Genomic DNA, 21,046 nt, shown 5'->3' on the forward strand with positions numbered 1-21,046 from the left:
GGGACAAAAAAATTACCACGACATGTTGATGCCGCTCCATGATAGCATGCCAAATTTCATGAATCTCAGACGAGTTTTGGATTTACTAGAATTACAAAAGCAGGTACCTCAATGTTTGCCGGAGAGCCACGGTGCCGTGGTGTTCGAAATTCATCCCCATTTCTTGCATGGGACATTAGCATAAACCCATGGACACATATATGATTTTACAACCCATGTTGGTGCACCGGAGCATGTGCATGTAGTTTCAATTTGAATTTTGCACCTGAAATGCCTACAAAACCAAGTTAATGTATAAAAACATCCAAACGAACCCTGAATAATTCCAATTTTTTTGACGACACACCTATAGTTGCATGTTCACTGCAGATAAAAGTTCTAGCAATTCAAACACTGTCCATGGCAGCTGTGACCCCATTATGTAATTGAAATCAAGACAAAAAATCAAGTAGATCGCACACAGTTTATTATCACCAACCGTGTGAGATGCAACACAAAATATCTTGGAGCACCGTCGGAGTGTAGTACGCATACGGCTTACGCGAGAAGGTGCGATGGCTACAGTCCACAGCCAGCGTGTCAAGCACACTAGCTCGCTCCACAAATATCATTTCACTGTTCAATCGTCACCGGTGAAAGATGGGGACGTGGACCCGCATCGTGAGGGAAGCTTCGGCGGCCCACTCAGGCCAGAGCGCGGCCGCAGCCGCCAGGCGCATGCTAACAAGCTTTGTGAGGGTGACCACAATCTGCGACCGGGCGGTAAGGTAGCCCAAACGGCCGCTGTTGCTTCTCAGGCGGCGGCAACAACATCTGCCTCGGGGATAGCAACTGGCGGGACTGGCACATCAGCTGTCTGTTCCGCAGTGGTGACCTTAACCCCGATGGAGGCCGCCCACGACCATATCGAGGCCGCCCATGCCCAGCTCGTGGCAGTCACTGCACAAATTGAAAGAAGCTTCTCCGACAACGGTTGGCAACCCACGCCGAGGAGTTGGCAATCGCCGAGAGCGTTCGAGCAGCCGTCTGTTCCTGTGCGGCATACCTTGCCACGGCGGAGCCCGCCAAATCCCAGATCGCTGCCGCCCACGCCCAGCTCGTGGCGGCCTATTCCAAAGATATGGCAGATGCGGATGGCAAGATGCTTGCCGAGTATGGTGCGATGGATGCCATGGAGCACCTTCCCCAGGAGATCGTCGGGCGTGAGCTGGACATGGAGGCGGCGGCGGAGATCGACGAGCACCAGTCATAGTAGTATTGTTTGTTTTGTTTAATTAAGAGAGCCGGTCTTTAATTTGTTAGGGTAATGTTTAGGTCAGCTAGCTCTATTTAATTGTTGAACTTGCTTGATTAAGAAGTGTGGGTGTGCTGTAGTCTCCTTTGTGTACCCAAATTATGTAATGACGTGGATGACCACTGTAACCAGGAAAATTCGAACCAAAATTTTTGACGTTCAAACTCATCACACACGGGTTAAGCTATCTGAATCGTTTTTGATGTTCACATATCATACACAGTTTTAAATAATGGACTGTGTCTGATGACACTTTGCGCGCCAGTTTTTTCGCTGAACCGATTCCAAATTTTCGGCTTCCACGGAAATATCTACCTCCCTGCCCCCTCCCCCTTACCAAAAGCCACATTTCCCCTGTTTCCACCTTCGTTTCCAAGTTGAAACCTTCACTCCTTGCTTGCAGCGCCACCTCCTCGCCGGCGACCCTCCTTCACGCTGCTCGGCCTTGTCTATCTAGGCTGGTAATCCACACCCGACCCCCATCCTCCTCCTCCTTCCACATCCCACATGCCCCGACCGCCGGTGCGACACCTTCCACCCAAATCACTGACACCTCCACCAAATAAGCGCCGCCCTAAGCCATGGTGCATGTAGTATAGCCAGGATCTCAAGGACCATTTGGCAGCGGAGAAGCAAATCGCGGCCGCACGCGTGGATGAGGTCGCGATGGTTGCCATTTATGCCGACCCCCAGATCTTGGAGGAGCACCTTGCCGTCGAGGCCACCATCGACGCCTCGCGCGCCGACGCTGCGACGCGGTTGGCTGCTTTAAATGACAGTTTGTGTCATTTTCTCGAGGCCACCCTCGGTGCCTTCGACGAAGACTACGAGGTGTTTTCTCAGCATGCACGTGCTTATCTCAACTCGAGAGCCAGCAGGTTGGAGCCCGGAGTGGCTCAGGCAACTCACCACTATGACGAGGGCACCCACGATGCGGAGGCCTTGCCCTCTTCCATGTCCAAGGAGCCAATCATCATCGATATCTCCGACAATGAGGAGTAGCTTGTCTTATTAGCTCACTATAAGGACCCGTGTTCAGTTTGCTAGCCACTGCCTTTCCTTAACAAATTCTAGTTAATTGTTTTATCTACTTTTACCATGCAATCTGTTGCTCTAGTGTATATGTTCTATATGTCGTGCAATGTGGTGCTCACTTATTAACTGTTGGTTAATTAGTTGTCATGTTTAGTTGACTGTTTGATTCAATTCTGTAAATGTGATATTCAATTCTTCAGGGTGCAATTTTGTATTGTCTTCCATGTGAGAAAGAAATCGAATTTTTCTTTACAAAATACATGAGAAACAAATACAATTGCTATATTTCCAAGTTGTCAAGCATGCTTGGTTTGGTTAACTGTCTGATCTTCTAGTATGTTATACATTGTGCAATGTGGTGTTGAGTTAACGTTTGGTTCATTTATTGTGGTGTTTAGTTAACTGTTTGGTTCAATTCTGCAATGCAATGTTCAATTATTGTGGGTGCATTCTGTTATTGTATACCATGTGAGAAATAAATCGAATTTGGCTGTACTAAATACATGAGAAACAAATACAATTGCTATATTTCCAAGTTGTTAAGCATGCTGGGTAACTGTCTGATCTTCTATTAGGAGTATGTTATGTTGTGCAATGTGGTGCTTAGTTAACGTTTGGTTCATTTGTTGTGGTGTCTAGTTAACTACTTGGTTCAATTCTTCTATGCGATGTTCAATTGTTGTGGGTGCATTCTGTTATTGTATACCATGTGAGGAATAAATTGAATTTGTACTAAATACATGAGAAACAAATACAATTGCTATATTTCCAAGTTGTTAAGCATGCTTGGTTTGGTTAACTGTCTAATCTTCTATTAGGAGTATGTTATATTGTGAAATGTGGTGCTCAATTAATGTTTGGTTCATTTGTTGTGGTGTTTAGTTAACTGCTTGGTTCAATTCTGCAATGCGATGTCCAATTATCGTGGGTAGAATTGTGTATTGTTGTGCATGTGAGGAATAAATTGAATTTGGTTGAACTTAATACATGAGAAACATATATAGGTGCTATATTTCCTAGTTCTTAATCATGCTTGGTTTGAATAAATTGGTTTTCCATGTGACTTGAATTAATCTGATGAATCTGCAATGTGCTTATTTTTCATATAACATTTTTTACTGATAGCATGCAAACCCTTACTTAACCTGATGACTAACTACCTTATATGTGTTGCAGGGAAACAATTGGAAGCACTAAAGTTTACAATCGAGGTTAGCACGTGCATGGTCCGTTGTCTAATAGCACATTATTGTGCAATTGCAAGAACCATTCTAATATTTATTTATTTTAACAATTTGGTCTTGCACATGTAGGTCCTGCTGTCAGAGGTTTTGACCCACTGTTCGACCCTTTTTGCATATGGGGAAATGAGTTGTCCATGAATATCAATCAAGTCAAGAAACTCAGAAAGATTGTTATGATAAAGAAATTAGCAAAAAAAACAACAAGATCTTTGTCCGCACAATGAAGAAGACATCAGTTAACTACAAGATGGTACTAACTATTATACCTTGCCTTTTTTATTCATTTACCCCATTTCCAATATAGAGAAGATATTTATGCACACCCTTGTTTTCAGGACTTTCATAAGCAGTTCACTAATGATTACCTCTCAAACCACCTCTATGGTCAGGAGGCGAGGAAGATTTTCATAAAACACCCACAGTTCAATATTGAAGTGTTCCTGAAGAGCACGAAGGATGGATGGTCAATCATCCACAGGCACTGGCCTAAAGTTGAAAATATCTTCAACATCAATGAGGGCTCAATATTCGTCTTCCACTTCAATAGTTTTCCAGATTAGATGCATCTTTCAATGTATCATCTATGATGCTAATTTTGAAAGGTTCTAGATGTTGCATGTCTTGGTGCTGCTGCAGTTGTGTAATGGGGTAGCTGAGTGCTGAAGCTATATCATGTTGTACTCTGATGTATTTCAATTATGAAATCCTGCTTCCGTAATATGGAAATGAAATATATTATTTGCTTAATATGAATATCAATTAGATTAATAAATGGATTATTAATAATAGGGAAATTAGCTTGCTAATGTCCAATTAGCAGGGCCAATTAGCTTGCTAATTGGGTTTTTCTATTGCAAATGGTTATTCAAAAAACACCGTGGGCGATGACCTTAGCCAACGCACACAGTTTCTAGGAATAAACCGTGTTGGATCATTGAACAATCACACACAACATTCTCTTCAAAACTGTTTGCGTTAGGCCACCTTGCGCAAATGTTTACCACATAGCAACTGTGTGTGATGGACAAACCTTGCCACACAGTTTCTTCTACGCACCGTGTGTGATGCATTAAATAACGCAAATGATAAAATTGTTAATATCGTGTGCAATGGCAACGCTATCACAAACGATTTAACGAGGAATTGTGTGTGATGTACCTGCGAACGGAAACGTTTTCCTTGGAGCGACTGCGTGGGATGTTCATACGAATAGAAACGTTTAGGGGGGACTGACTGTGTGGGATGTACTTACGACCGGAAACGATTTCGCCTGTATAATTTTATATTTTTAGCACTACTGTACGTATAACCATATTTGATCGCTCTCCGATCGCACACGACCTCATTTTGCCGAGCGTGTGTGCCAGGAGGGCATATCCCTTACGGTTTCTAGGCCGTGTGGGAAGGACCCCCCTATCACCCACACTCACTTGGCGACGGTTCCAAATGCCGTTGCGGAAAGGGGTTAAAAACCGTTTGTATAGCACCTCGCTGTACCAGTGTCTTGAAAATATCATACGGTGGGTAAACAAATTACTGTTCGGAAATTGGTAAAGCGAATAATCATGACGATATCCAAGGCAATGGTCATTGAAAGCACAAGTGCTCCCTGGGTGATTTTGGTAATTAATGTCAACATATCTCTTGTTGGACTAACATCTTTATCTAGTATATTTCAGAAAGTTTAACAATGGTGTGGCATGGACAAGAGGATCTGGAACCCCTTCAAGATGCTAAGGAAAAAAGATTAGCAAAAGCTCAAGACTCTTCATTTATAATTTAGTGATACAAGATCACATTGAGTCCATAGGAAAAGCCAATACTATTAAAAGGGGATGAGGTATTGCTTAATGGTCTACTGGCTCAAAGTGCTTAGTGATATGCTCCAAAGCCCTCAACCACTTTCTCAATTCCAAATATGTCCTAAACCTAAAGTCAAACTCGGCCCCACCGATTTGATCCATCCGGCGCCACCGAGTTCCTTTGACATAGCCACTGCTAGAAACCCTAATCAGTTCCGTCTCACGGATAGGATCTCGGTCTCACTGAGATGGCCTTGCAAACGCTCTGTTGCATGTTGCAATTATTTTGGTCGCACCAAAATAAGCAATCGGTCCCACCGAGTTTGCCTGACCAACTCTCTGTTTGCTCATTGCTGAAATCGGTCCCACCGAGTTCATGCAATCGGTCACACCGAGATGAGGTTTTGCCTTAACCCCAGCACATCGGTCCCACCGAGTTGATCATGTCGGTCCCACCGAGATTCCTAACATTCACATTTTGAACTGAATCGGTCTCACCGAGTTCGCCTATTAGGTTTGACCGAGTTGGGTCAAATGTGTGTAATAGTTAGATTTTGTATCGAGGCTATATATACCCCTCCGCCCCCTTCTCTATTCAAGAGAGAGCCATCAGAACGTGCCTACACTTCCACTACTATTTTCTGAGAGAGAACCACCTACTCATGTGTTGAGACCAAGACATTCCAATCACACCACAAGAATCTGGATCTCTAGCCTTCCCCAAGTTGCTTTCCACTCAAATCATCTTTCCACCATAGCCAAATCTGTGTGAGAGAGTTGAGTGTTGGGGAGACTATCATTTGAAGCACAAGAGCAAGGAGGTCATCATCATCAAACCATCTATTACCTTTTGGAGAGTGGTGTCTCCTAGATTGGTTAGGTGTCACTTGGGAGCCTCCGTCAAGATTTTGGAGTTGAACCAAGGAGTCTGTAAGGGCAAGGAGATCGCCTACTTCGTGAAGATCTACCCGAGTGAGGCAAGTCCTTCGTGGGCGATAGCCATGGTGGGATAGACAAGGTTGCTTCTTCGTGGACCCTTCGTCGGTGGAGCCCTCCGTGGACTCGCGCAACTGTTACCCTTCATGGGTTGAAGTCTCCACCAACGTGGATGTACGATAGCACCACCTATCGGAACCACGCCAAAAATCTCTGTGTCTCCAATTGCGTTTGCACACTCCAATCCCATCCTTTACTTTCTTGCAACTTGCATGCTTTACTTTCCGCTTCTCATATACTCTTGCCATGCTTGCTTGAAATGTATTGAGAATGCTTAAACTTGTGCTAAAACTCCACCTCAACTCGAAGAACTTAAAAACTGCTACGTTTTCTTATTGAGGGTCTAATCACCCACCTCTAGACACCTCTTCTCGATCCTTTCAGTCATGTATATAGGCATCACACCCGAGACAAGTAGACCGACTCCTGCATGCATCTACTACTATTACTCCACACATCAGCCGCTATCCAGCATGCATCTAGAGTTTTAAGTTCATAAAGAACGGACTAACGCCTTAAGCAAGATGACATGATGTAGACAAAGTAAACTCACGCATGAATAAACCCCATCTTTCTATCCTAATGGCAACAATACAAATACATGTCTTGTCCGTTTTTGTCACTGGGATATAGATCACCGCAAGATTAAACCATTACAAAGCACCTCTCCCATTGCAAGAAAAATCAATCTAGTTTGCCAAACCAAATCAATAAATCAGAGAGAAATGCAAAGGTATAATATTCATGCATAAAAGAGTTCAGAGAAGACTCAAGTAATATTCATGGATAATCTGATCATAAATTCACAATTCATCGGATCCCAACAAACACACCGCAAAAACTGATTACATTGAATAGAAGTCAAGGAAGATCGAGGAGAACATTGTATTGAAGAACAAAGAGAGAGAAGAAGCCACCTAGCTACTAGCTATGGACACGTAGGTCTGTGGTAAACTACTCACGCATCATCGGAAGGGTGGCAAGGTTGATGTAGAGCCCCTCCGTGGTTTATTCCCCCTCTGACAGAGTACCGAAAAAGGCCTCCAGACGGGATCTCGCGAGAACAGAAGCTTGCGGCGGCAAAAAAAGTATTTTGGGTGACTCTCTATTGGTTTCCGATTTTAGAGAATTTATAGAGGCAAAATTAGGTCAAACAGATGCTCGTGGGCCCCACAAGCCACCAGGGTGCGCCTACCCCCTTCGGCGTGCCCTGGTGCCTCGTGGGCCAGTACATCTTCTGGCCCTCTCCCAAAGCTTCCAGGGTCTCTTATGTCCAGAAATAATCTCCAAAAAATTTCATGGCATTTGGACTTCGGTTGGTACTGATATTCTGGAAAAGCAAAAACAGGCGAAAAACAACAACTCGCACACTAAGTTAAAAAGTTAGTCCCAAAAATGATATATAATGACATATAAATGCATATAAAACATCCAAGGTTGACACTATAATAGCATGGAACAATAAAAAATTGTAGATATATTAGAGACGTATCAAGCACCCCCAAGATTAATTCCTGCTCGTCCTCGAGTAGGTAAATGATAAAAACAGAATTTTGGATGTGGAATGCTACCTAACATGTTCATAATGTAATCTCTCTTTTGTGGCATGAATATTAAGATCCGAGTGATGCAAAGCAATAGTCTATAGTTGACATAAAAACAGTAATAATAAGGCATACCAACAAACAATCATGTCTTCCAAAATATCAACGCTAAAGAACGTTATCCCTACAAAATCATATAGCCTTGTCATGCTCCATCTTCTTAACACAAAGTATTTATCATGCACAACCCCGATGACAAGCCGAGCAATTGGTTCATACTTTTTAACGCGCTTCAGCCTTTTCAACTCTCAGGCAACACATGAGAGCAAGCCATGGATATAGCACTATGGGTGGAATAGAGTATGGTGATGGAGATAATTTGGAGAAGACAAAAAAAGATAAAGTCTCACATTAACGAGCCTAATCAACGGGCTATGGAGATGCCGATCAATTGATGTCAATGCAAGGAGTAGGGTTTGCCTGCAACAGATGCACTAAGAGCTATAAGTGTATGAAAGCTCAAAAATAAACTAAGTGGGTGTGCATCCAACTTGCTTGCTCATGAAGACATCAGACATTTGAGGAAGCCCGTCATTGGACTATACAAGCAAAGTTCTATAATGAAAAATTCCGACTAGTTATATGCAAATGAAAGCATAGGAGACTTTATATGAAAAACATGGTGCTACTTTGAAGCACAAGTGTGCAAAGGATAGTAACATTGCCCCTTAATTTCTCTCTTTTTCTCTCATTTTTTTCTTTTCTCCCTTTTTTTGTTGGGCTCTTTTTGGCCTCTCTTTTTTTCTCACTTGGGACAATGCTGTAATAATGAATATAATGATCGTCACACTTCTACTTACTTACAACTCAAAAAATTACAACTCGATACTAGAACAAGATATGAGTCTATATGAATGCCTCCGACGGTGTACCAGGTGTGCAATGATCTAGCATAACATGTATAAAAATGATGAACGGTGGCTGAGCCACAAATACTGTGTCAGCTATATGATCATGTAAAGAAATATGACAATGATGTTGTGTGTCATAATAAAACGGAACGGTGGAAGTTGCATGGCAACATACCTCGGAATGGCTATGGAAATGCCATAATAGGTAGGTATGGTGGTTGTTTTGAGGAAGATATAAGGAGGCTTATGTGTGATAAAGCGTATCATATCACGGGGTTTGGATGCATCGGCGAAGTTTGCACCACATCTCAAGGTGAGAAAGGGCAATTCACGGTACCGAAGAGGCTAGCAAAATGTGGAAGGGTGAGAGTGCGTGTAATCCATGGACTCACATTAGTCATAAAGAACTCATATATACTTATTGCAAAAGTTTATTAGCCCTTGAAGCAAAGCACTACTATGCGTGCCCCTAGGGGGATAGATTGGTAGGAAAAGACCATCACTCATTCCCGACCGCCACTCATAAGCAAGACAATCAATAATAAATCATGCTCCAATTTCTTAGCACAATGAGAGACTATATGTGCATGCTTCGGGAATCACAAACCTTAACACCAATATGCTTACTAAACCATAATTGTTCACTAGCACAACCCACAACCACCTTTATATCGCACAACTATTGCAAGGAATCAAACTCATCATATTCAGTGATCTACATGAAAGTTTTTATTATATCCCTCTTGAATACCTATCATATTAGGACCAAATTCATAACTTGTACTAATTGCCATTACTATTATCAACTCTCAAAAAGATATAAGTGAAGCATGAGAGTGCAACTATTTCTTTAAAATATAACCACCGCCATGCTCTAAAAGATATAAGTGAAGTACTAGAGCAGCTGCCTAGCTCAAAAGATATAAGTGAAGCACATAGACTATTCAAACAAATCACAAATAATGTGCATCCCTCTCAGAAGGGTGTGTCCAGCAAAGATGACTGTGACAAACAAAAATAAAACAAAGCAAAGACTCATATAGTACATGATGCTCCAAGCAAAACTCATGTCATGTGATGAATAAAAATATAGCGCCTAATAAAATTACCGATAGTTGGTAGAAGAAAGAGGGGACGCCTTTCGGGGCATCCCCAAGCTTAGATGATTGGGAGTCCTTGAATATTACCTTGGGGTGCCCTGGGCATCCCCAATCTTAGGCTCTTGCCAGTCCTTATTCCTTCATCCATCGTGATCTCACCCAAAACTTGAAAATTTTAGCACACAAAACTCAACAAAAACCTTCGTGAGATCTGTTAGTATAACGAAGCAAATCACTACTTTAGGTACTGTTGTAAACCAATTCATATTTTATTATTGAATTATACCTATTGTATTCTAAGTTCACCATGTCTTATACCCCCCGATATAATCCATAGATTCATAAAAACAAGCAAACAACATAGCAAAAATAGAATATGTCAAAAACATAACAGTCTGTGATAATTTGAACAATCACCATACTTATGTAACTCCAAAAATTCTAAAAAATTAGGAAAACGTGGGAAATTTGTATATCGATCACGTGTAAAAAAATTCAGAATTTAATCACGCTCCAGTAAATTTTAACAATTCTGTTACTGGACATAAAAGTTTTTGTTTTTGCAGAGAAATAAAGCAACTATCATCCAAATCATCCCAAAGGCTTTACTTGGTACAAACACTAATTTAAACACAAAAACACAACCATAACAGTAGCAATATTGTGTGCATAGAATAAAAAATAGAAAAAGTATTGGGTTGTCTCCCAACAAGCTCTTTCTTTATAGCCATTAAGATTGGCTTGAGATTTCAATGATGCTCACATGAAAGATAAGAATTGAAGCACAAAGAGAGCATCATAATACATGTGACAAACACATTTGAGTCTAACATACTCCTGTGCATAGGAATTTTATAAGGAAACAAGTTATGAAGGCAAGAAATATCTAGCATATGCAAGGAAGAAGAATAAAACATTGACAATCTCAAACTAACGAGAGGTAATTTAGTAACATGAAAATTTCTACAACCATATTTTCCTCTGTCATAATAACTACATGTTGGATCATATTCAAATTCAACAATATAGCTATCATAAACAATGTTCTCTTTATGATCCACATGCATCCAAATCTTATAATCTTCCAAGATAGTGGGATTAACATCAACTAAAGTCACGACCTCTCCGAACCCACTTTTATAAAAAAATCAACAGATTGAGCACTCTCCAAATATGTGGGATTCTTTTTATCTAAACTTGACGCTCTTCCAAACCCACTTTCAATATCATTGCAAACATTATTATCAATTTCATATTCATCATGAGACTTAAATAAATTTTCAAGATCATAAGAAGAAACACCCCAATCATGATCATTACAATGAGTAATGGACATAAAAAATCATCATCCCCAAGCATAGGTTTTGAATATCATTAGCAGAACTGACATTAATAGAATTTATAATAACATGATTGGAACCATGCTTTCCATTCGAGGAGCTATTAAGAATCACTTTATAAATTTCTTTGTTTAACACCTCATCGCAATTTTTAGATTCATGATTTTCAAGCAAAACTTCATAGAGATAATCAAGTGCACTCAACTCACTAGCAATTGGTTCAACATAATTAGATATTTGGAAAAGATTAGCAAGTGGATGAGGATCCATATGCCTTTACTTTTCTTGTTCCTTTCCTATTTTTGAGTGTTGACATGAAGGAAACAAAAGAAAGCAAACGAGCAAACAAACAGAAGGCAAATAGAAAATATTTTTGTGTTTTTGTGAAAATGTTTTAGAAGTGGGGGAGATGAAAACGAGAAGCAAATGGAAAATGAAAGTAAATGCAAGGAGATGAAAGTTTATGTGATGGTACTTGATAGATGTTGGTGATGTCTCCCGGCAATGGCGCCATAAATTCTTCCTGCTACTTGTGAGTTGCATTGGGATTTCCCGAAGAGGAGGGGATGATGTAGTAGAGTAGAGATAAGTATTTCCCTCCATTAAGAACCAAGATTATAAATCTAACATGAGAACCAAGCAACACCTCATTAGCAGTACCTACACACAAAATAACAAGTACTTGCACCCAACGCGAACAAGGGGTTGTCAATCCCTCGGCGATAAATTGCAATAAATCTCGTAGTGATAGATAGTGTCGGATTACGGGTTCCGGCAAAACCCTTGAGGTTTGAACTCTGGGCTGTGCATGAAGATCTCTCTCCCCCCTAGCTCACACTCTCTCCGCGACCTCAAGTCCTAGCTCGCCAAACCCACGGAACAAGGGACGCAAGAGTTTATACTGGTTCGGGCCACCGTTGAGGTTTAATACCCTACTCTAGTGTGGTGTGGTGGATTGCCTTGTAGGCTGGGGATGAACAAATACAAGGGATGAACAACCTCCTGAGGAGAGGCGTTCTCGGGCTCTAAGAGCTGGTGAGGGTGGTCTTGGTGGAATGGATCCGGCCCAAGGTCCGTTGCCTCCTATGGTGGTGGCTAGTCCTATTTATAGAGGCTCTGGTCCTCTTCCCAAATGTTTAGGCAGGAAGGGATCCCACAACGGCCAATTTGAAGGGGGAAAGCTAGTACAAGTTATCCAGACAAAAGGTGGTCTTCACCTGCCAAAGGCTCTAGTGATGACGACGTAATGGGCTCCGCGATGACCTCCGTCCTGCCATCCTGTTGGTCTTGGTCTCGTTGCACCGATATGGAAACCTTTGTCTGATGCCTCGGGACTCCTCGCGTGCACTTGCCACTTTAGCACCAAAGAGGAAACCAGTACTCTGCGCCTGTTGGCGCCCGCCTGGCGCCCGCCTGGCCTTGGTCGTCATGGCTCACGTCATGGAAATCCCGCGAGGTGCCCCTCGCCTTGATCTCTCCGCTCCTCGCAAGCCAGCCTAGTGAGGCTGCCCCTGAGGAGGCCTTGTGTCGTCCGCCTCGCGAGGCTTGGCCCCTCGCAAGGGTCTTGAGTGTTTGCTGATGAAGATGGGCCGTACCAGGCCGTTAGTGGAGCCACGTCGTTGGCTGCAGGCAGGCAAGTCTGGGGACCCCCGTTCCCAGGACACCGAATGTAGCCCCCGGGCCCATGGCGCGCTCGGACTTGGCTTCGAGGCAAATCCAAGGGGCAAGTGCATAGCGCCGCGGGCCCCAAACCGCCTGCGGCCTTGATTGTCATGTGGCGACTGACGGGACGTGGGCGTCTCCGCTTACCCAACTGCCCAACTTGACGAGTCCCTGGTGCATGCAGAAAAGCCATCTTTACCTGCGATCGTGGGGGTCGTCGGTTGGCCTCCTCCTGCTATAAATGGGGAGGGGGGCGGAGCCCCCGTTGCCCATCTCTTCCACCGTTCTTCTTGCTTCCTCTTCCTCCCTCCACCACCCCGCAACGACACCCATGGTGCCAACGAAGAGGTTCTCGGCTGCGGAGAAGGGGAAGGCCCGTCAAGAGGGGCCCGGCTCCCCTCCGCCCAAGAGGGGGCGCGGTCGCCCTCACAAGCACGCTACGACCCCGTTGTGGTTCCTCGTGGGCGAGCACGAGTCTCTTCAGGGTCCGGTGCCGCTCCGGGCAGCCGAGGCGGCATTTCTCCGCCCGGTGGAAGCCGCGTGAGGCGTGGCGGAACCGTCGACGAGGGGAGGCGCGCCATGGTCGCTAGGCCTCCCCGGCCACGCTTCCACTCGGTGGAGATGCTGCCGGAGTTAATTGTATGGTCGGAGAACCCGACCAGCACCTGGCTCTAGCTTCCGCGCTCCCTTGTTGGTGAGTTGGCGGCCACGGGTTCCGGCGGCTGCTGCAGCAAGGCCTCATGGGTCGCGGTGGAGGTCTCCCTCGCGGGCAATTTTGCCCTGGCCCGCGGCTGGCAGATGGTTGCCCGTGCGCGCAGTCTGAGCAGGCAGTGCACCCTCCACTTCAAGTACGACGGTGCCGCAACCCTCTTCGTGAGGGTGTTCGGGGAAGACAGTTGCCGCGCTGGGTGCTGCCCTGAAGATAGCAACGGTGACGAAGTGCTCGGCCTTGGCGACGGCCGCGACGAAGACGAGGGCGAGCTCGCCCTCGGTGATGGCCGCTGCTCGTCCGGCAGCGGCGGCTCCTCCTCCAGCGAAAGCTCCAACAACGGCGGCTACGACCAACCGCCCCGTTGCCGGGCTCGCTTCGACGACGGTGGCGGGTCGTCCCTTCGTCGCGCCCCAGTGAAGCGTGAGGAGGGCTCCGGCTGAGTTTGGGGAAGCGCTGGGAGCTAATTCTCGGGAGTAGCCGCGGGCGTAGGGGCCGCTTTTGCCTGTTTTTTTCTTTCTTTTCTTCCTGCATCACAAGAGACAAGTATGGGGCCCCGCGGAGGCGTATGATGAACCGTAACGCTTTTTCTGCCTTATGCTATGTTTATCGCTTCTGAGTTGTATTGTGGTATCAGTGTTTTACGTAGGCATGTAAGGGCAACTTAGCTCGATGTGTCTGAAGTAGTTTCCACCTCATGAGGTGCGCGTCTCCCAGCACCTAATGAGACCTCCCTGTTGTGGACTTGGGAGGCATCGACATACTGCAAAAATTCGTTAGGAAACCCTTATTCTACCTCGCTCAGGGCCCCAGGCGTGGCCGGTCATGGCCTAGCGCACCACATTGCGGTACCCATGGGGCACGGACTTAAAAAGGGGTGCACCGGTCGCGAGCTCGAACGAGGGTGCCTCGTGAAGACCAGGGGAAGTGCTTACACCCGCACCTGTCCAGCCCCCTCGCGAGGCGTGCGAGGGAGAGTGTCGGGCAAAACAGAGAACCGAGGGAAGAAACAGAGAGAAAAGGGAATCGAACCAAGCCATCGAGAAACACCAGAATTCAAATTCCATTAAAGAGGGGCAAGCCAACTACGGAAAGCAAACGAACAGCCGCGTCCGGCACCTAGTCTAGTCTTCTCACCAGCGCGGGGCTAAGTGCTGCCACTAGGACGTGGGAGGGAGCCCCCAAGGCCCGAGGGCGGCACTCCGGAGACTCCGAGGCATGTATAGCCCCACTCATTATTACGTGAGAGTGTCACGAGCAGAGACCTTCACAAGCACTGGGCCTTGCTTCATGGGTAGAACTTCCGGAGGTGCTGGATGTTCCAGGCGCTCTGGACGGGGATCCCGTCCTGTGTCTCTAGGCGCACGGCGCCAGGCCTGGAGATGTGGGCAATCCTAAACGGGCCCTCCCACATGGGTGAGAGCTTATGCAGCCCTTCCCTGGAGACCACCTGCCTTAGGACGAGATCGGCCACCTCGAGCGTCCTGGAGCGGACGCTGTGGCAGTGATACCGTCGCAGCGCCTGCTGGTACCTTGCCCCCTGGAGCGAGGCTTGGCGGCGGCGCTCCTCCCCCAGCATGAAGTCCATCCCCCGCATGGTGTCCTAGTGCGCTTCGTCGAACGCCAGGACCCGCGCGGAGCGATGCTTGACCTCGTGAGGGAGGACTGTTTCAGCTCCGTAGATGAGGAAGAACGGAGTCTCGCCCGTTGGCTTGGTGGCGGTGGTGCGGATGGACCACAACACGGACTGGAGCTCGTCGTGCCAGCCCCAACCGCAAGCCTCGAGCTTCTTCTTGAAGGTCTTGGTCTTGAGGCCCCTCAAGACCTCTGCGTTGGCGCGCTCGGCCTGGCCATTGCTCCTGGGGTGTGCCACTGAGGTGTAGCATATCTGTGTTCCAAGGATAGCACAATATGTCTTGAAGAGATTGCTAGTGAACTGCGAGCCGTTGTCGGTGATGATGCGGTTAGGGACCCCAAACTGGCTCACGAGGCCCTTGATGAACTTAACTGCAGACCCGGCTGGGATGGTGCGGACGACCTCCACCTCTGCCCATTTGGTGAACTTGTCGATGGCGACGTAGAGGTAGCGATAGCCCCCAGGCGCTCGAGGGAACGGGCCTAGGATATCCAGCCCCCAGATCGCGAACGGCCATGAGAGCAGGATAGTCTGGAGGCCCTGAGCTGGCTGGTGGATCTGCTTGGCGTGGAATTGGTAGGCCTTGCAGGATTTCACTAGCTCGACTGCGTCATTGAGTGCCATGGGCTAGTAGAACCCACTGCGCGACGCCTTGCCAACCAGGGTGCGCGACGATGAATGATGCCCACAATCTCCGCCGTGTATGTCAGCTAGCAGCTCGCTGATGACCCACAAGTATAGGGGATCTATCGTAGTCCTTTCAATAAGTAAGAGTGTCGAACCCAACGAGGAGCAGAAGGAAATGACAAGCGGTTTTCAGTAAGGTATTCTCTGCAAGCACTGAAATTATCGGTAACAGATAGTTTTGTGATAAGGTAATTTGTAACGGGTAACAAGTAACAAAAGTAAACAAGGTGTAGCAAGGTGGACCAATCCTTTTTGTAGCAAAGGACAAGCCTGGACAAACTCTTATATAAAGGAAAGCGCTCCCGAGGACACATGGGAATTATCGTCAAGCTAGTTTTCATCACGCTCATATGATTCACGTTCGTTACTTTGATAATTTGATATGTGGGTGGACCGGTGCTTGGGTACTGCCCTTCCTTGGACAAGCATCCCACTTATGATTAACCCCACTTGCAAGCATCCGCAACTACAAAAGAAGTATTAAGGTAAACCTAACCATAGCATGAAACATATGGATCCAAATCAGCCCCTTACGAAGCAACGCATAAACTAGGGTTTAAGCTTCTGTCACTCTAGCAACCCATCATCTACTTATTACTTCCCAATGCCTTCCCCTAAGCCCAAATAATGGTGAAGTGTCATGTAGTCGATGTTCACATAACACCACTAGAGAAAAGACAACATACATCTCATCAAAATATCGAACGAATACCAAATTCACATGACTACTTATAGCAAGAATTCTCCCATGTCCTCAGGAACAAATGTAACTACTCACAAATCATATTCATGTTCATAATCATAGGGGTATTAATATGCATAAAGGATCTGAACATATGATCTTCCATCAAATAAACCAACTAGCATCAACTACAAGGAGTAATCAACACTACTAGCAACCCACAGGTACCAATCTGAGGTTTTGAGACAAAGATTGGATATAAGAGATGAACTAGGGTTTGAGATGAGATGGTGCTGGTGAAGATGTTAATGGAGATTGACCCCCTCCCGATGAGAGGATCGATGGTGATGACGATGGTGATGATTTCCCCCTCCCGGAGGGATGTTTCCCCGGCAGAACAGCTCCGCCGGAGGCCTAGATTGGTTTCGCCAGGTTCCGCCTCGAGAAGGCGGCGCTTCGTCCTGAAAGCTTCCTTCTGATTTTTTCCAGGGCGAAAGACTTCATATAGCAAAAGATGGGCATCGGAGGCCTGCCAGGGGGGCCACGAGGCAGGGGGCGCGCCCCCACCCTCATGGATGGTGGGTGGCCCCCCTCTGGTGCTTTCTTCGCCCAATATTTTTATATATTCCAAAACTGACTTTCGTGGAGTTTCAGGACTTTTGGAGTTGTGCAGAATAGGTCTCTAATATTTTCTCCTTTTCCAGCCCAGAATTCCAACTGCCGGCATTCTCCCTCTTCGTGTAAACCTTGTAAAATAAGAGAGAATAGGCATAAGTATTGTCACATAATGTGTAATAACAGCCCATAGTGCAATAAATATCGATATAAAAGCATGATGCAAAATGGACGTATCAACTCCCCCAAGCTTAGACCTTGCTTGTCCTCAAGCGGAAGCCGATACTGAAAAATATGTCCACATGTTTAGAGATAGAGGTGTCGGTAAAATAAAATACGGACATGAGGGCATCATGATCATTTTTATAACAGCAACATATATATATATATATATATATATATATATATATATATATTGTCATATGATTTCTTACGCTAGAGTAAAAATCTATTCACAATGTCAAGTATGAATCAGAAACTTCATTGAAAACTAAAAAACTATGATCTCGGTCATTGAAGCAATTGCAATTTATCATAACATCGGAAAGAGTCAATATAAGAGCTTTTCAGCAAGTCCACATACTGAACTATCATTTAGTCTTTCACAATTGCTAACACTCACGCAATACTTATGGGTACGAAGTTTTAATAGGACACATAGAAAGATAGGGGCTTATAGTGTTGCCTCCCAACCTTTTACCTCAAGGGGAATGTCAACAATAATAGTTCATGATAACTTACATCCAATTGGATGTATATATCAGGATCTTTCCAACACAATGTGCATGCCAAAGGATAAAATGTAAAAAGGAAAGGTGAAGATCACCATGACTCTTGTATAGGGTATAAGACAAGAATAAAAGATAGGCCCTTTGCAGAGGGAAGCAGAGGTTGTCATGTGATTTTATGGTTGGATGCACAAAATCTTTATGCGAAAGAACGTAACTTTATATTGCCACTTGTGATAGGGACCTTTATTATGCAGTCCATCGCTTTTATTGCTTCCATATCACAAGATTGTATAAAGCTTATTTTCTCCACACTAACAGACCATACATATTTAGAGAGCAATTTTTATTACATGCAACAATGACAACTTACTTGAAGGATCTTAATAAGGATACTCAGAAGCACAAGTAGTATATCTACTTGGTGCAAAGAATTTGGCTAGCATGGGGGGAAAGGCAAGCTCAACATGTTGGATGATCCATGACAATATACTTTATTTCGGATATAAGAAAACATAACACATTACGTTGTCTTCCTTGTCCAGCATCAACTTTTTAGCATGTCATATTTTAATGAGTGCTCACAATCATAAAAGATGTCCAAGATAGTATATTTATATGTGAAAACCTCTCTTTCTTTATTACCTCCTATTAATTGCAACGATGACCAAAACTATGTTTGTCAACTCTCAACAACTTTTATTCATCATACTCTTTTGTGTGAAGTCATTACTTTTCATAAGATCAATATGATCTCTTTATTTCTTTTTGTTCTTTTCTTTTATTCCCTCAAGATCATAGTAGGATCGCAAAGCCCTTGACTCAAAACTAATCTTTATTATATATAGCTCACGGACTTGATTACATGGAAGGATCATAAAGCAAAACTCAAAATTAGATCATACTAAAACTTTATTCTACTAGATCAAGATATTACCAAAAGGATCGAACTAAGAAAAAGGTAAAGATAGGAGTGTGATGGTGATATGATACCGGGGCACCTCCCCCAAGCTTGGCAACTGCCAAGGGGAGTGCCCATACCCATGTGTTTATGTCTCTTTCTTCGGAGGTGGTGATGTGATATTCTTGGCGATGATGCCCCTCAGGATACGATTCTCTTCCTCTAGCTTATTGACTTGCTGCTTGAGGTCCGTTATTTCCTTACGAAGCTTGCCCGTGATGGCTAAAGCTCCTTTCACCCATGGATGTTGCATAGCTGCCGGAGAACAAGTAACACTCTTTTTCATATTTTCATAAGAAAAAAAATCTAACATTGGAAGGGATGACCGAGTTTGGAATAGCTGAGCTCTGTAGTTCCCCCATCGTGAATCCGGCTCGAAAACAAGAAGTAACTTCTTGATCCTCTTCCATGGCATCTATCCTTTTCAAGTCGGCCTCCATCTCTTCCTCCGTTGATGGCCCAAAGTGGTCAGCATCACTATTTGCTCCTGGTCCCGGTGTCGGATGAGACACCCGACTCTCCCCGACTGACTCTTGAGAAGACATCTTGCTCTAATCTGCGGTAGAAACAACTCAAAACGAAAAACAGAGGATATTTGCATGGTACGGTGGTCAAAACCTTCGGGAGATTATATAATGAATTTTTACTGACCAAAAGAAGTGTCGTGCAAGAAAACGCAGTCCGGAGAGCACACGAGGTGCCGATGAGGCAGGGGGCACGCCCAGGGGGGTAGGGCGTGCCCTCCACCCTCGTGGATGCCTCATGTCCTTCCCGAACTACTTCTTATTTTCCTATTTCCTTAAATATTCCAAAACAGAGAAAAAATGCTATTAGAACTGTTTTGGAGTCGGTTTACTTACCGTACCACATACTTATTCCTTTTCGCAGTCTGAAACGTTCTGGAAAGTGTCCCTTATGTATTCCTCCGGGGTTATGGGTTCAATAACATTAGTTCCAACATTTATGGGATTACCTGAGATATAATGTTTGATTCTTTGACCGTTCACCACCTTCGGATTTGTGCGTTCGAAGTTGTTGATTTGTATGGCACCGGAACGATAGACCTCCTTGATAACGTAAGGACCTTCCCATTTAGAGAGAAGTTTTCCTGCAAAAAATCTTAAACGAGAGTTGTATAGTAAAACATAATCACCTACATTAAACTCACGCTTTTGTATCCTTTTGTCATGCCATCTTTTAACATTTTCTTTAGAAAAATTGGCATTCTCATAGGCCCGAGTTCTCCATTCATCAAGTGAGCTAATGTCAAATAATCTCTTCTCACCGGCAAGTTTGAAATCACAATTGAGCTCTTTAATGGCCCAATATGCCTTATGTTCTAGTTCGACAGGTAAGTGACATGCTTTTCCATAAACCATTTTATACGGAGACATACCCACAGTATTTTTATATGTAGTTCTATAGGCTCATAATGCATCATCAAGTTTGTTGGATGATAACCCACAAGTATAGGGGATCGCAACAGTTTTCGAGGGTAGAGTATTCAACCCAAATTTATTGATTCGACACAAGGGGAGCCAAAGAATATTCTAAAGTATTAGCAGCTGAGTTATCAATTCAACCACACCTGGATAACTTAATATCTGCAGCACAGTATTTAGTAGCAAAGTAATATGGAAGTAACGGTAACGGTAGCAAAAGTAATATTTTTGTGTTTTGTAGTGATCGTAACAGTAGCAACGGAAAAGTAAATGAGCGAAGAACAATATGTGAAAAGCTCGTAGGCATTGGATCGGTGATGGAGAATTATGCCGGATGCGGTTCATCATGTAACAATCATAACATAGGGTGACACAGAACTAGCTCCAATTCATCAATGTAATGTAGGCATGTATTCCGAATATAGTCATACGTGCTTATGGAAAAGAACTTGCATGACATCTTTTGTCCTACCCTCCCGTGGCAGCGGGGTCCTAATGGAAACTAAGGGATATTAAGGCCTCCTTTTAATAGAGTACCGGACCAAAGCATTAACACATAGTGAATACATGAACTCCTCAAACTACGGTCATCATCGGGAGTGGTCCCGATTATTGTCACTTCGGGGTTGCCGGATCATAACACATAGTAGGTGACTAT

Source organism: Triticum aestivum, chromosome 5D (assembly GCF_018294505.1).
Source record: "Triticum aestivum cultivar Chinese Spring chromosome 5D, IWGSC CS RefSeq v2.1, whole genome shotgun sequence".
NCBI classification, from domain to species: Eukaryota; Viridiplantae; Streptophyta; class Magnoliopsida; order Poales; family Poaceae; genus Triticum; species Triticum aestivum.